This window comes from Suricata suricatta, chromosome 11 (genome assembly GCF_006229205.1).
Source record: "Suricata suricatta isolate VVHF042 chromosome 11, meerkat_22Aug2017_6uvM2_HiC, whole genome shotgun sequence".
NCBI classification, from domain to species: Eukaryota; Metazoa; Chordata; class Mammalia; order Carnivora; family Herpestidae; genus Suricata; species Suricata suricatta.
Genome location: NC_043710.1, coordinates 10,035,287 through 10,048,184, shown reverse-complemented (window position 1 = coordinate 10,048,184; position 12,898 = coordinate 10,035,287). Strand labels below are relative to the sequence as shown.

The 12,898-nt window shown below is 35.2% G+C and overlaps 1 protein-coding gene across 2 annotated transcripts in view; it reads left to right on the top strand.

The window, feature by feature from the left end:
• Window positions 1-10,871, top strand: part of MS4A13 (membrane spanning 4-domains A13) — a 62,041-nt gene extending 51,170 nt beyond the window's left edge. The window contains exons 9-12 of one of the 2 annotated variants that reach the window (XR_003900384.1): window positions 5,049-5,168; window positions 5,858-5,918; window positions 7,755-7,872; window positions 10,684-10,871. The gene's annotated coding sequence lies outside the window, so the exon portion shown is untranslated. The remainder of the gene's footprint in view (window positions 1-5,048; window positions 5,169-5,857; window positions 5,919-7,754; window positions 7,873-10,683) is intronic. The other variant, XR_003900383.1, reaches the window with a different exon arrangement.
• The last annotated feature ends 2,027 nt before the right edge of the window (window positions 10,872-12,898 follow it).

Below are 12,898 nucleotides of genomic sequence, written 5' to 3'. Positions count from 1 at the left end.
AAATTTTTAACACTTCCCCTAATCCCTTGTTATCTTTTAACAAGGGAAGCATTTAAGCTATCATCTATTTCTTCAGTATTTTATTTGAGGTATCCTATCCATTGCTATATGGCAAAGAAAAAGAAAGTATGTGATATTAAAATTAGAAAGAAAAAAAAGTATTTTTAGATGACAAGCTTGAAGAAATAAGTGAATTTTATATCTTCAATATATAACAACCAAATCAATTAACTTTCTATATGCTTGCAGAAACCGGTGGATAAATAAATATTAAAATACCATTTACACTAATATTAAAATTGTTAAGCCTCCTAGAAACAAAAACATCAAACTATGTACAAAACTTCTATTCTAAAAAAGACATAAGAAAACAATGTAATGGCATCTTTAAAGCACTGGAAGAAACTGTCTACTAGAATCCCATATCCACTGAAAATATCCCTTTAATATCAAGGGCAAAATCAATTTGTTTTCACATAAACAAAAGGTGATAAAAATTTCTATGATCAGATCTACAATGCCAAAGGAAATTAAATTTCTTCAGGCTAAAGGGAAGTGGTGACAGATGGAAACTTGGACACACAAGACAAAATAAAGTGCACCAGAGATGATAAATATAGAGTATGTTAGTGCACCTTTGCTACTGTAACAAAGTACCACAACCTTATTGGCTTAAAACAACATAAACTTATTATCTTAGAGTTTTAGAGATCAAAAATTCTCAAAATCAGAATGTCATGATCTCAGAGTTTTTTAAGTTTGAGCCCCTCACTGGGTTCTGTGCTGACAGCATGGAGCCTGCTTGGGATTCTCTCCCTCTCTCTGCCCTTCTCCCACTCACACTGTCTCTGTCTCTCTTAAACGAATAAAATAAAAAAACTTAAAAGCAACATTTTAGCTCAAAAGAAAGCAGAGAAGGAAAAACAAAAAAATTGAACAACCTAAATATATCAATGATCACATCACACATAAATAGAGAAACACTCTGGTTGAAAGTCCAATATTCTTAGACTAGATAAACAAGTAATGCCCAACTACAAGTAACAGAATAGCAAAAAATAAACATGAAAAGTTGGATATGCATAAGCATAAGGAAGCTCATGTGTTATAATCATTAAAGACCAATAAATATCAAGACATACAATATGACTACGGATAGAGACATTTCAGTGTAATAAAGTGTTAATTCATCAGGAATACATAACTGCTACAAATGCGTATGTATCTAATATTAGAAGTTCAAGACAAACGAACCAAAAACTAAAATAAAAAGAGAAATAGAAAAATCCAGTCATAATAGACTTTGACATGTCTCTCTAAGTGATTGACTTACTTATTGAACAAAAATCAAGAGTAGAAAATTGAAACATTTGGCTTAGTTCATCTTTGTAAAACCCTACACAGAAAGACTCTAGGATACATACTCTTTTAAGCTGCACACAGAAATTCATCAAGATACAGCATATATTGAAACAGAAAAAAGTAACAATGAATTTCACAAGATTGCATGAAATATTATAGAATACATTTATTATTCCTACTATTGGCCACCTATTGAATGGAACAGAAATAACTAAAAAGGAAATAGAATTAAGTTAATGTGAATTAAATTAAAACCAAATGTTGTATGTCCAAGAAATAATTCAAATATTTAGAAATCATACAATACAGTAAATAAATAACCCATGGATAAAAAGAAATCACAAAAAATTAGAAAATACTTTGAATTGAATTACAGAAACACTACATATCAATATTTTTAAGATAAAGGAATACTTGAAGGAAATTTACAACTTTTAAAGTGTATATTAGGAGAGATGAAGGGTTTAAAGTCCAATTCTCTAAATTTCCAACTTAAAAAGTTAGAAAAGAAAAATCATATTTAATACAAAGAAAATGGAGGGCATGAAGCAATAAAGATAAGAGCAGGTGCCAATAAAGTAGAAAATAAATAAATAAGAAACTTGCAAAGCTGAAAATTTGCTCTTTGAAAAGATTAATAATATTGATAAACCTCTGGTAAGATTGGCAAGTAACAATAAGAGAAAGCACAAATTACTATATCAGGATTAAAAGATGAGATATCACTGGAGATATTGGAGACAGTAAAGAAATAACAAGGAAATGCTATAAATGACATTATGCTAATAAACTGTGAAAAATACAATTTACCAAACAGAAACAAGAAGAAATAGAAAATTAAATATCCCTGTATTTGTTACAGGAATTGTATTAATCATTAAAGATCTTTCCATGAAGAAAATTCTAGGCACACATGTTAAGTAATAAATCTATCAAGGATTTAATGAACAAATAATATCACATGGTAAACTAAATATTTCAGAAAACAAAGGAAAAGGAACATTTTCCAACTGAATTTTTGGAATCCAACATAATCCTGACCCAAAAATTTAGCAAGGACGTTAAAAGACAAAGAAAAATAGGAGATCACTACCCATAATGAGCACTGACATCAAAACACTTAAAATATCAAAAAAACCCACTTAAAATATCACAAATCATATTCAGTGATATATTTTTAAAATCACAACGAACTGGAATTTATTCCAGGAATGCAAGCTTGGTTCAGAGTTCAAAAAACAGTCAATATGACTCAATATATTAGGGAAATTAAAGAAAAGAAACATTTGAAATGTTTTTTACAAGGAACTTATCAAAATAGTAGTAGAAGCAAATGTCTTCAACCCACTAAAGGGCACCTACCAAAAAAACCTATAGCTAATATTACACTTAATGGTAAAAAACTGTTTTCCCTTGGATCAGAAATGTTGCAAGAAATTACTATTTCACCAAATTTATTTAATATTGTACAGGAGTTCTTGTTTAGTGCAGTGTAGTTTAAGTCAAGAAGAAGAAATAAAAGGCATAAAATTTAAAAAGTTAATAGTAATGCCTGCTTTATTCATAGACATCCCTATACATCTTAAGAAATCTACAAAAAAATATTCAACTAATAAAACTTTATCAACATTGGGAAATACAAATTCACATTAAGAAGTCCATTGTATTTCTGTGTGTTGGAGATGAAATTTGTAAAAACACCTTTACAATTGCACTCAAAATAAAACATTTAGAAATTATTTTCCCTAGGGGCACCGAGCAGCTCAATGGGTTAAGCATTTGACTCTTGATTTCAGTTCATGATCTCATGGTTCGTGGGTTTGAGTCCCATATCAGGCTCTGTGCTATAGCATGGAGCCTGCTTGGGATCCTCTTTCTCTGTCCCTTCCTCACTTACATTCTCTCTCTCTCTCTCTCTCTCTCTCTCTCTCTCTTTCTCTCTCCCCTCTCAAAATAAATAAACTTAAAAGAAAAAGAATTTATCCCTAAGTGTCAATGAAATATTTCCAAGATCTTTACATAGACCACTACAAAACATCGCAGAGAGAAACTGAACAGTATCTAAATCAATGGGTATGTTCATGGCTGGAAAAACAAACATTTTTAAGACATCAGTTTTCCTTCAAATGATTTTATAGATGCACTACAATCCCAATTAAAAAAAGGATTTTTTCTCTTTATGAATAAATTGATTTCAAAATCTATGTGGAAATAATCAAAACGAAAGTATAAAATTAATGCTACTTGATTTTAAGAGTTAACGGTCATATTATTTTACTGTGATTATCTCTCTTTAAGAGAAATTTGTTCCAAAGGAATAAATTAAGATCACTGTACAATAGTAAGTAGCATATAGATAAACATATGATTTATCCAGTGAACTAGATTTCAGAATCCAGTGTAAGCTTTCTTACTTATTATCTAATTCATATAAGATGGAAAGAATTCTGTGTGCCTGAGTAGCTCAGTCGGTTAAATGTCCGACTTTGGCTGAGGTTATGATCTTACTATTCTGGGTTTGAGCCCCACGTCAGGCTCTGCACTGACACTCACACCCTGGAGACTGCTTCAGATTCTGTCTCTGTCTGTCTGTCTGTCTCTCTCTTCCCCTCCCCCATTTGCATTCTCTCTCTCTCTCTCTCTCTCTCTCTCTCTCTCTCTCTCTCTCTCTCTCTCAAAAATAAAAAAATAAACTTAGGGGCACCTGGATGGCTCAGTCGGTTAAGTGTCATACTTCGGCTTAGATCACCATCTTGCGGTTTGTGAGCTCAAGCCTCACCTCAGGCTCTGTGCTGACAGCTCAGAGTCTGGAGCCTGCTTTGGATTCTGTGTCTCCCTCTCTCTGCCCCTTCCCCACTCATACTGTGTGTGTGTGTGTGTGTGTGTGTGTGTGTGTGTGTCTCAAAAATAAACATTTATAGATAAATAAATAAACTTTAAAAAAAGAATTCTACTGGTGCAAATGAGAACAAGGAAATAAGTATGAGAGAAGGATGTCCCCAAAACAGTATCATAGGGCTTATCCCTCCTCTGAAGTCTTCTGTGGACAAAGTGTGACTATGTAGCAACATTATACATATGCATTGTCCTGAGTACATAGCCTGACAAGATGTGGCCTGAAAACAATGGTACTTTGAGCAAGGTGATTCCCCACTATCTTCAAGATAAAATCCTGATTATCTCTCTAGATGGCACCTTTCTCTCCAGCAAAATTCCCTATGACTCCCCCTCTAGCACTGTTAAATGAAGCACAGCAAACACCTGGAATATTAGCTCTCTGGTAATCCGACCCTTTGTGGCTCTGTGAACTTGCCTATATTGTTAACATTTTTTTCCATTCTTTTCATATTTAATAGGTACTTGTCTTCTTCAATAGTCTACCTTGAGAGCAGAGACACCTTTTTTTCTGCCTCTATCTAATAACACAGAGGATAGTTTGCATGGTACAGAATTGACATTCAATAATTAGTTGTCAGAGAAGGAATAAATATAGGCATGCATCAAAAGTTTTATATTCTCCAAAATTGTTCAGTTATTTGGATACTGATAATTCTGCAGTTCTGACAGTCCTTTTAATGGTCTTTACTACTCTGGAAAGATCAGAATCTGTATAAATCTTCTACTTGAATATTCCTGTGTTGTGTCTCGAATCATCCAATGACCAGGTGACTCTTGATCTATTCCAGATGTCCTATACTATAGGAGTGAACATCGTAAGTGCCTGCGTTGCAGTCATTGGCCTGCTTCTACTATCACTTGAGTTTATAGTGTATAGTTTGACGACACAACCTCCTATTTGGCCACAGGTAAATACCAGGACTTCATCACAGATTTAGAATTACATTTAAATTCTTCAGTGGGTGATCCAGTAGTTAAGTATTATGCAAGATACGGCAATGACCTTAATAATGTATTTACTCTGGTGCTATTTACTCTGGCTTCTACTACAAATGCAGTTCAAACTACAGGCTAGATTTCTAAACCTATTTTTGCACCTATTTCTAAACCCCAAACGTCAAGTCAGCAAATGGAATGTCTTCTAAATATTACTAGATGTATTTTGAGCAGCTTAGCATTATATTCAACACTGCTATTGAATTAGTATTATATTCAAATCTGGTATTATATACCAATTCTAGTATATAACTAGTAGCCAAGATATTTTTATAATAGGCAGTTTAGTTCTTCCTAGGTACCTGTATGTCTAAGGTCAGTCTTCCAAGGCCTTAAATGATCAAGTTTATTATAACAAGCTTTGATCTTCAAGGAAGGAAATAACATCCTTATGTACTTGTGATACCCAGGGGTTTATGCTCACTGGGGATATAATCTTCAGACAGAATAAAGATGAACATGATAAATGTATGTGATTTGGAATGTATGTGTAATCAGTTCTGCATACACATGACTATATGGACATTTGTATCTGTCTGTCAGTCTGCCTGTCCGCAGGTCTATGTGAGTCAGATTAAGTGTGTCCATGTTTGTGTTTCAGCATCTGTGAAGAGTTGTATTTCTATCCACCTGGAACTGTGGACATTTGTGCATTTCACCCTGTATGTTTGTTCATGTGGAGGGGAGAAGAAGCTATGATAACAAGGAGATAGAAATCAGTGCTAAGCAAGTTGGGTGGGAGTTAAACTCTTAAGTTCTAAATCCTTCTCTGTGGATTCCTGTCTTTCTGTTCTATCCTGTCTGCCCAGAGCTTGACAGAGGTCAGAGGAGCTGGGCTTTTGACCAAGACCTAGAAACCAGCTTTCCTGAATTGAGCCCATCAGATGTTGCCTGTTTTTAAATTCTTAGCCTAATACAGCAAGCTCTCCTTACTTCAAAATCCCAAACTGTTGGTTAATTCACGAGTTTCAATGCATATATGTTGGTTTGCATTTTGCTGAATTTTTCTTATTTCTAGGTAGCTTTGAAAGTGATTTTACAGCAAGTGGGACTGTAAACTTCCTTGGGGAATGATTTATGTATCTGACTCAATTCAGAAATAAGCTAAGAAATGTTCGGGCGCCTGGGGCGCCCAATCAATTAAGAGACCGACTCTTGATTTTGGCTCAGGTCATGATTTCATGGTTTGTAGGTTTGAGCCCTGCATCAACGCAGAGCCTGCTTGGGATTCTCTGTCTCCCTCTCTCTCTCTCTGCCTCTACCCTACTCACACTCCCTCCCTCTCAAAAATAAACATTAAAAAAAAGAATGTTAAGCTACTTGCTCGTGCTCAGAGCTCTTTACTTGCAGAACCTTATTCTAATAAAAATGGTCTAAATTGTAAGTTATTTCACTACACAAAATTGAGCCCTAACAGAAATCAGTTAAATGACACATCAGAGAACCATCTTCCTGCTGAAGGGAATGCTATTATTTTACGACACATACCCTGAAGGATACCTTAAAGTAAAATCTTAAATAAATATAAACCTCCAGATTGCTTAAGATTATATTTGCACAACAGGAATGTCTCCTTTTGCTGGGTTGGAGTGCAGTTATAATCTTGATTTTTTCATTTTTCCAACTCATCTCTTGAACCAACACATGTACAAGCAAGAAAGCCAAGATCTTCCTGAAGCCCATTCCTGCTGACCCTCTCAAGTTATTCAAGACCATTGAGAGCCAAAGATTCAATATGAACTCCAAACCTCTAGTTGATAGAATCCTGGGGCATCTCAGTAGTCTACCAGCATGCTTGTAATTTCACTGTCATGGCTTCAGTTGCTTTTAAATAGTGTCAGTATTGAAAACTGGTCTCGGTAACCCATGGTGGCCTTGTGACAAAAGTGCTTTGTGCCCTTCAGGCCTGCAACTATCTGTCCTGCAACTATCCAACTGTCCTACGGGATATGGGTCTACTGGGGCTTATAGTCAGAAGCACAATCTCAGGAGGAAATCACCTATTCACAGGATACAAAAGCCTTTCTGTTGAACCTAGTCATAAACCCAAATCTTTTTTTTTTTTTCTTCACTGTAAGTTCCTCCTTAGGGCCCTTTCCTAAAACAGACCTAATTCTAAACATCTCTCCATTAAATACGTTCTGTAACACTGAACTTAAAGAGTCTTCCAAGTCCATCTTCTCTAGAGGTCCATTGGCCTCAGTGAAAATGTGCTGACCTTACCCATAACCACACACAGGAAAACACAACTGATGATTCTCATTATCCATTTGGCAGAAGATTGTTAGCTTATTCTCATCCTTAATAATTACCAGTTATCATTATTATCAGAAAATATATGTACAAATGACCACAGTTTGGGGGGCTGGGGGTATACTGAGTAGTTTTTGTCTCGTTTTTTTAAATCTTCCTGCAATTAATTGTACAATGCCTTTCTTATTTTTAAGTGTTAATATATAAATATTTGTAAGGAATGTACATTTTATTTTTGAAAACAGATAAGTGGTAAAATCCTTTCAGAATATCTATTCCTATTCACTTTGTTGGAGTTATTCACGGCATGTACAGTGACCCATTGGATATGCAAAGCTAAACATCGCAGATAATAAAAATGTGGTAAGTATCTCCTTTATCCCTTGGTGAATTAGGAGATACTGGGTTCCATGATGAACCTGTTTGAAAAACTGAACTAAAGTTTTAATAAGATTTTAGTATCATCTCTAAGCTGTGTTAAAAGTAGCTGAAAACACTCTATACTATTGTGCACTATACAAGTTTCTATACAACTGAGAGTAAATATATGTCCTAGACAAAGGTGTTTTGTATTACATAATATTTTTATGTTTACACCTCATGACAAAACAAGATAGAAAATATATTATTTTCTAGGATGAGTCTGTTTACGTCAATAGATATTTCACTAGAAACAAACAAATTTTGTGGAGGTTATAAGCCTGTACAGAGATTTGGGAATGCTGAAGTCTCATACCTTTAATTTTCAAAACTTTGAGAAAACATGTTGAATATCAAAGTGTAAAATCTTTAATGATTTCAGAAACCATGATTTTGAAGTAACTGGGAAGTTGTAAAAGATGATAAAAGCCATTTTCTATTTCCTCCACATCTATTACTTCATGTCTAAAGACAAACTTTATCTCCAATTGACCCCAACATCACTGAATCAAAGAACTTTGGTAAAGGATACATCTGCCCTTTCTTCCCCAGTTCCCTTATGGACCCAGGTTTAAGGATCACTGAATCATAAGAACAACTCAGAAGGAATGCAATGTTAACATGCAGGAAAGAGTGGTTTGTCCATGTATTCTAGACCAGATACATAGGGAGATTTAGGAAATGATAATTAAGAATCAGAATGCCTAGAACCCAGGGAGCTTGGAGCAGAAGTAGGAAAAAAGATTTGAGAGAAAAGAGGGAGGGAGATACTTACAGATCCTGTTTTCAAGTATTCCTGGTTCTAAACCTTCATATGTACTTGGATGAATCCACTGGAACCCAGATAATATTTTCCTCCACTTCAAGCATCTGCTAAGGATAAGCATTGAAACATTCAGACTAAATACAAATCACTGAGATCAAGTCAACCATTGCTCTGATAGGAGAATGCCAAATAATGCAAAAAAAAAAAAAAAAAAAAGGAAAATTCCAAGGAAATTTTGATCTAAGCTATGAGATGAGGTAAGAATGATATGAGTAAATCTCAGCTTTAAGAGCTATACCCAAGACTGTTAGGTTTTATTCCTATCAAAAGTGTCATGTTTGGAATGTATGATTATGGAAATTATAGAACACCAGAATATGGGAAAACTTCCTCAAATGATGTATTTCTTAAGGTCTCAAAAACTAACAATGGAGAGGGAAACTCTATAGAAAATATATAAAAGGCCATCAGTGATCCAGATATCAGACTTTCAACACCCTAATTTCTATGGAATGACATCACACGTAGTTTTAAAAGGAAATGCCTTTTGCAGTAGAAATGGAGTATCAAGAGAAAGTAGAAAATCCAAAGGGGAAAAATTTTTGCTGATAACCCCATCTCTATTCCAAAGAGTTTTATCAGATTAATTCAAAATGGAGATTATTTAAGCAAAGCAATCTGCAGATTAAGATGATAAACCAAACAAGGCATATATATGGTAAGTAAAATTATGAGCCTGGTAAGTATATTAATGAGCATAAGAATGGTAAGTAAATTAATGAGCATGCAGCACAGTCTTTGAGGAGGTGAGTGGTGAGAAATAGGATTCAAGAAAGTAGATTGGATCTAAAGTATTACAGAAATGAATGTTGTGCTATCATATCAAACTCTTGTGTTAAAGGTGTTGGCTGCCTAAATTTTAATACTGGGAGAGGGAGAAAAGGAGGACACATATAGTTAGATCATATCAAAAGGATTGACAGATTTTTTTTTCGCATTTGAGACTGCTTCTCAGCTCCCTTGCCAGGACAGTTGATTGATGGTGGTGCTCTTAAGTGGAAAAAAGACAAAGAAATTATTTTGTGGGTGAGATGATAAGTTTAATTTGAGATATATTTATTTCAAGTACTTTGGGATCATTTAGGTTAAAACCTCTAGTCAGAAGCTGGAAATATGAGCCTAGAGCCAGAGAGGTCTAGGATGAAGATTCAGCACTGGGATGGCTGTAAATTCACAGTTGGTTGACCATTGGTATCAATAGTTATAATGCTATTGGTATAAATAGTGTTGCCCATGGAGACACTGCAGAGCTATAGCTGGAAGAGTCAAGCAACAAAATAACAGCCTAAGGAGATTATGGCCCAGGTAAAAAGCCAAGTTAAAAGGTCGAGTTTGTGAGATTAGAAAATAATGGAAAAGTAGTAAAATGGGGAACCATAAATAGGAGCCATAAAATGAGGTACAGGCAAGTCAAATTCATAATTCTCCTATGAATAAGTTGAAAGAAAAAAAGCATGAAATGAACATATAAGAATGTATAGTTCTCTATCCAATTAGAATTTAAACTGATAGGTATTCAACACTCTACTAAATAATGCAACTTAGTTTGAGTAGAAAACTATATGTTCTTACATGATCAATCTTCATAAGGGATCTATTTATTCACATAACATCGTTTTTGGCTGTCAACCTAAAGAAAGAGGAAGGAAGGAAGGATGGAAGGAAGGAAGGAAGGAAGGAAGGAAGGAAGGAAAGAAGGAAGGAAGGATGGAAGGAAAGGAAGGAAAGGAGAAAGGGAAAGAGGCAGCGAAGTAGGAAGGAGGAAGGAAAATGTTTTAAAGCCCCAAAAGTACATGGTTTAGTATTAAAAATCTCAAGTATGAAATCTCTCCAATTAGCATTCTTTCCAAAATGCTACCCCAAATCTTGCACTTATTTATTTGGGAGTATATTAATGATTCACTTTACTAACATCCAACTTACCTCAGGTACACGGCAGAAGGGGATACTTTTCCTACATATTAAAGAACCATAATGACCTGAGTCAAGGAGGAAAGTGTAGTGGTGAATGAAGAACTTCATTTTGTTCAAGAAGCTTCTTGGAAAATGAATTTTAATTAAGTCCATCACAGTATTTTCTTTCCTCCATTTCATTAATAAAAAATTCTAATTGATACATATGGTTTTTCTTTTGTGTGGGGAGGTGAGTGAGCATAAATTTATCTCAAGTTGAATCTGGTCATAGATTCTCCCATACAAGAGAAATGATAAAAATGGGTATAATGTTTCTGGAGTGGGATTTAGATCTAATATTATGCAATGATATGCTAAATGCCAACTCAAGGAAATCTCATTGCGGAAAGGAAAGCAGGATAAGTTATGAAAGATCTCATTGCCTGTGAGGGTCTCTCAATAGATTAGCTTGAAATACAAATTCTAATATTTCTTTCTTCCTAGATGTTGCATTACATTCCTAGACTAAAGTATACTATAATTTAATATCTCCCTATATTATTGAGACTAAATGAATGAATGCCTCTTGGATTTTAGTTTTTCTAGAAAGTCCAGTTTCCAAAATGTCCCATCTTTTTGCCCACAAGTTTACTGTATGTTTTATCACATTTAGAATTTTATAAGTATTTTAGGTACATTATCTTGTTAGAAATTTTACGTGTCTGTAAGGACCCCTCTATTTTTCAAAAACACCATGTCCCATACCCGACTCACACTTCCCTACCTCTATAAGCGATTGTTCCATTGTATACAATGTGCATATTTTTAAGTGTTTCCAGACAATGGATGACATTGTACTGTAGGCATTATCTGTAATTCATGCAGATCAAACACATAACATACGTGCACAACATACTTCTTTTTTCTCTCCACAGTATGTTTTTAAAAATTTTTTTTAATGTTTTATTTATTTTTTTGATACAGAGAGAGACAGAGCATGAGAGGGGGAGGGGCAGAGAGAGAAGGAGACACAGAACTGGAAGCAGGCTCCAGGCTCTGAGCTAGCTGTCAGCACAGAGCTTGATGCGGGGCTCGAACCCACGAACGTGAGATCTGACCTGAGCCAAAGCCGGAGGCTTAACCGACTGAGCCACCCAGGCGCCCCCACAGTATGTTTTTAAAATCCATCCCCACTGCTACCAGTACATCTATGAATTGATTTTTAAGTGCTGTCCAATCTTCTGAGGCACACATCCAGAAAATTTTACACCTTCACTCTCCCAGAGATAAACATCTAGCTTGCCTACAATTCTTCGCCCCTTGAGGAATTTCTTTAAGAAATGATTCAGGAGTGGAATATCTGTGTGCTATATGTTTACGTCGTTTGCTCATGAAATGCAAGAACTTCCACCATTTAGACCAGTCCTGTTGCTGGGTCATTAGGTTATGTACTTTTCTTCAGTATAGTCTGTATGCTTTTTGTTCCCTAGGGATTCACACATCTGGTTCAACAATAATGTCACTTCCTGCTTTTATTTTATTTTATTTTATTTTATTTATTTATTTATTTATTACATTTCTTGGCATTGGAGTTCTCATGAGAAAGAAGTAGCATCTGTTGGGTCAACCCTCAACTAGGAACTACAACTATAAGAGAGACTTGAGGGGTTCGTAGGTGTTCAGTGGGTTGAGCATCCAACTTTGGCTCTTATCATGATCTCACGGTTTGTGGGTTTGAGCCCCACACCCGGCTCTGTGCTGACAGCTCAGAGCCTGGAGCCTGCTTCAGATTCTGTGTCTCCCTCTCTCTCTCTGTCCCTCCCCAGCTCATGCTCACTCGCTCGCTCTCTCTCTCTCAAAGATAAATAAACAAACTTAAAAGAGAGAAAGAGACTTGAGTACATACATAGGTTGAGAGGAAATGTAGAGAGTAAGGTTTGAACATATTGCAGACAAAGAGGTAATTGATGGAATAAGGATCATGAGCCCATGAAAGGAAATGAAGTTAATAGCACAGGGATACATAGATATACAGTTTAGAACAGAGAAAGGACACCCAATTCTTAGCAATTAAACAAATAGGGAATAATTGTCCTATAAATACCTACATTGGGAGAGAAAAGGGAAGAGCATAACAGCCTTAATTTTTCCTTTGAAATAAATGGCTAGGCAGTCATCTAAGAGTGAAAGGTAGTAGTTGGTGACATACTTGTTTGGGCTAAGAGTTATATGAATCAGATACAGAAATGA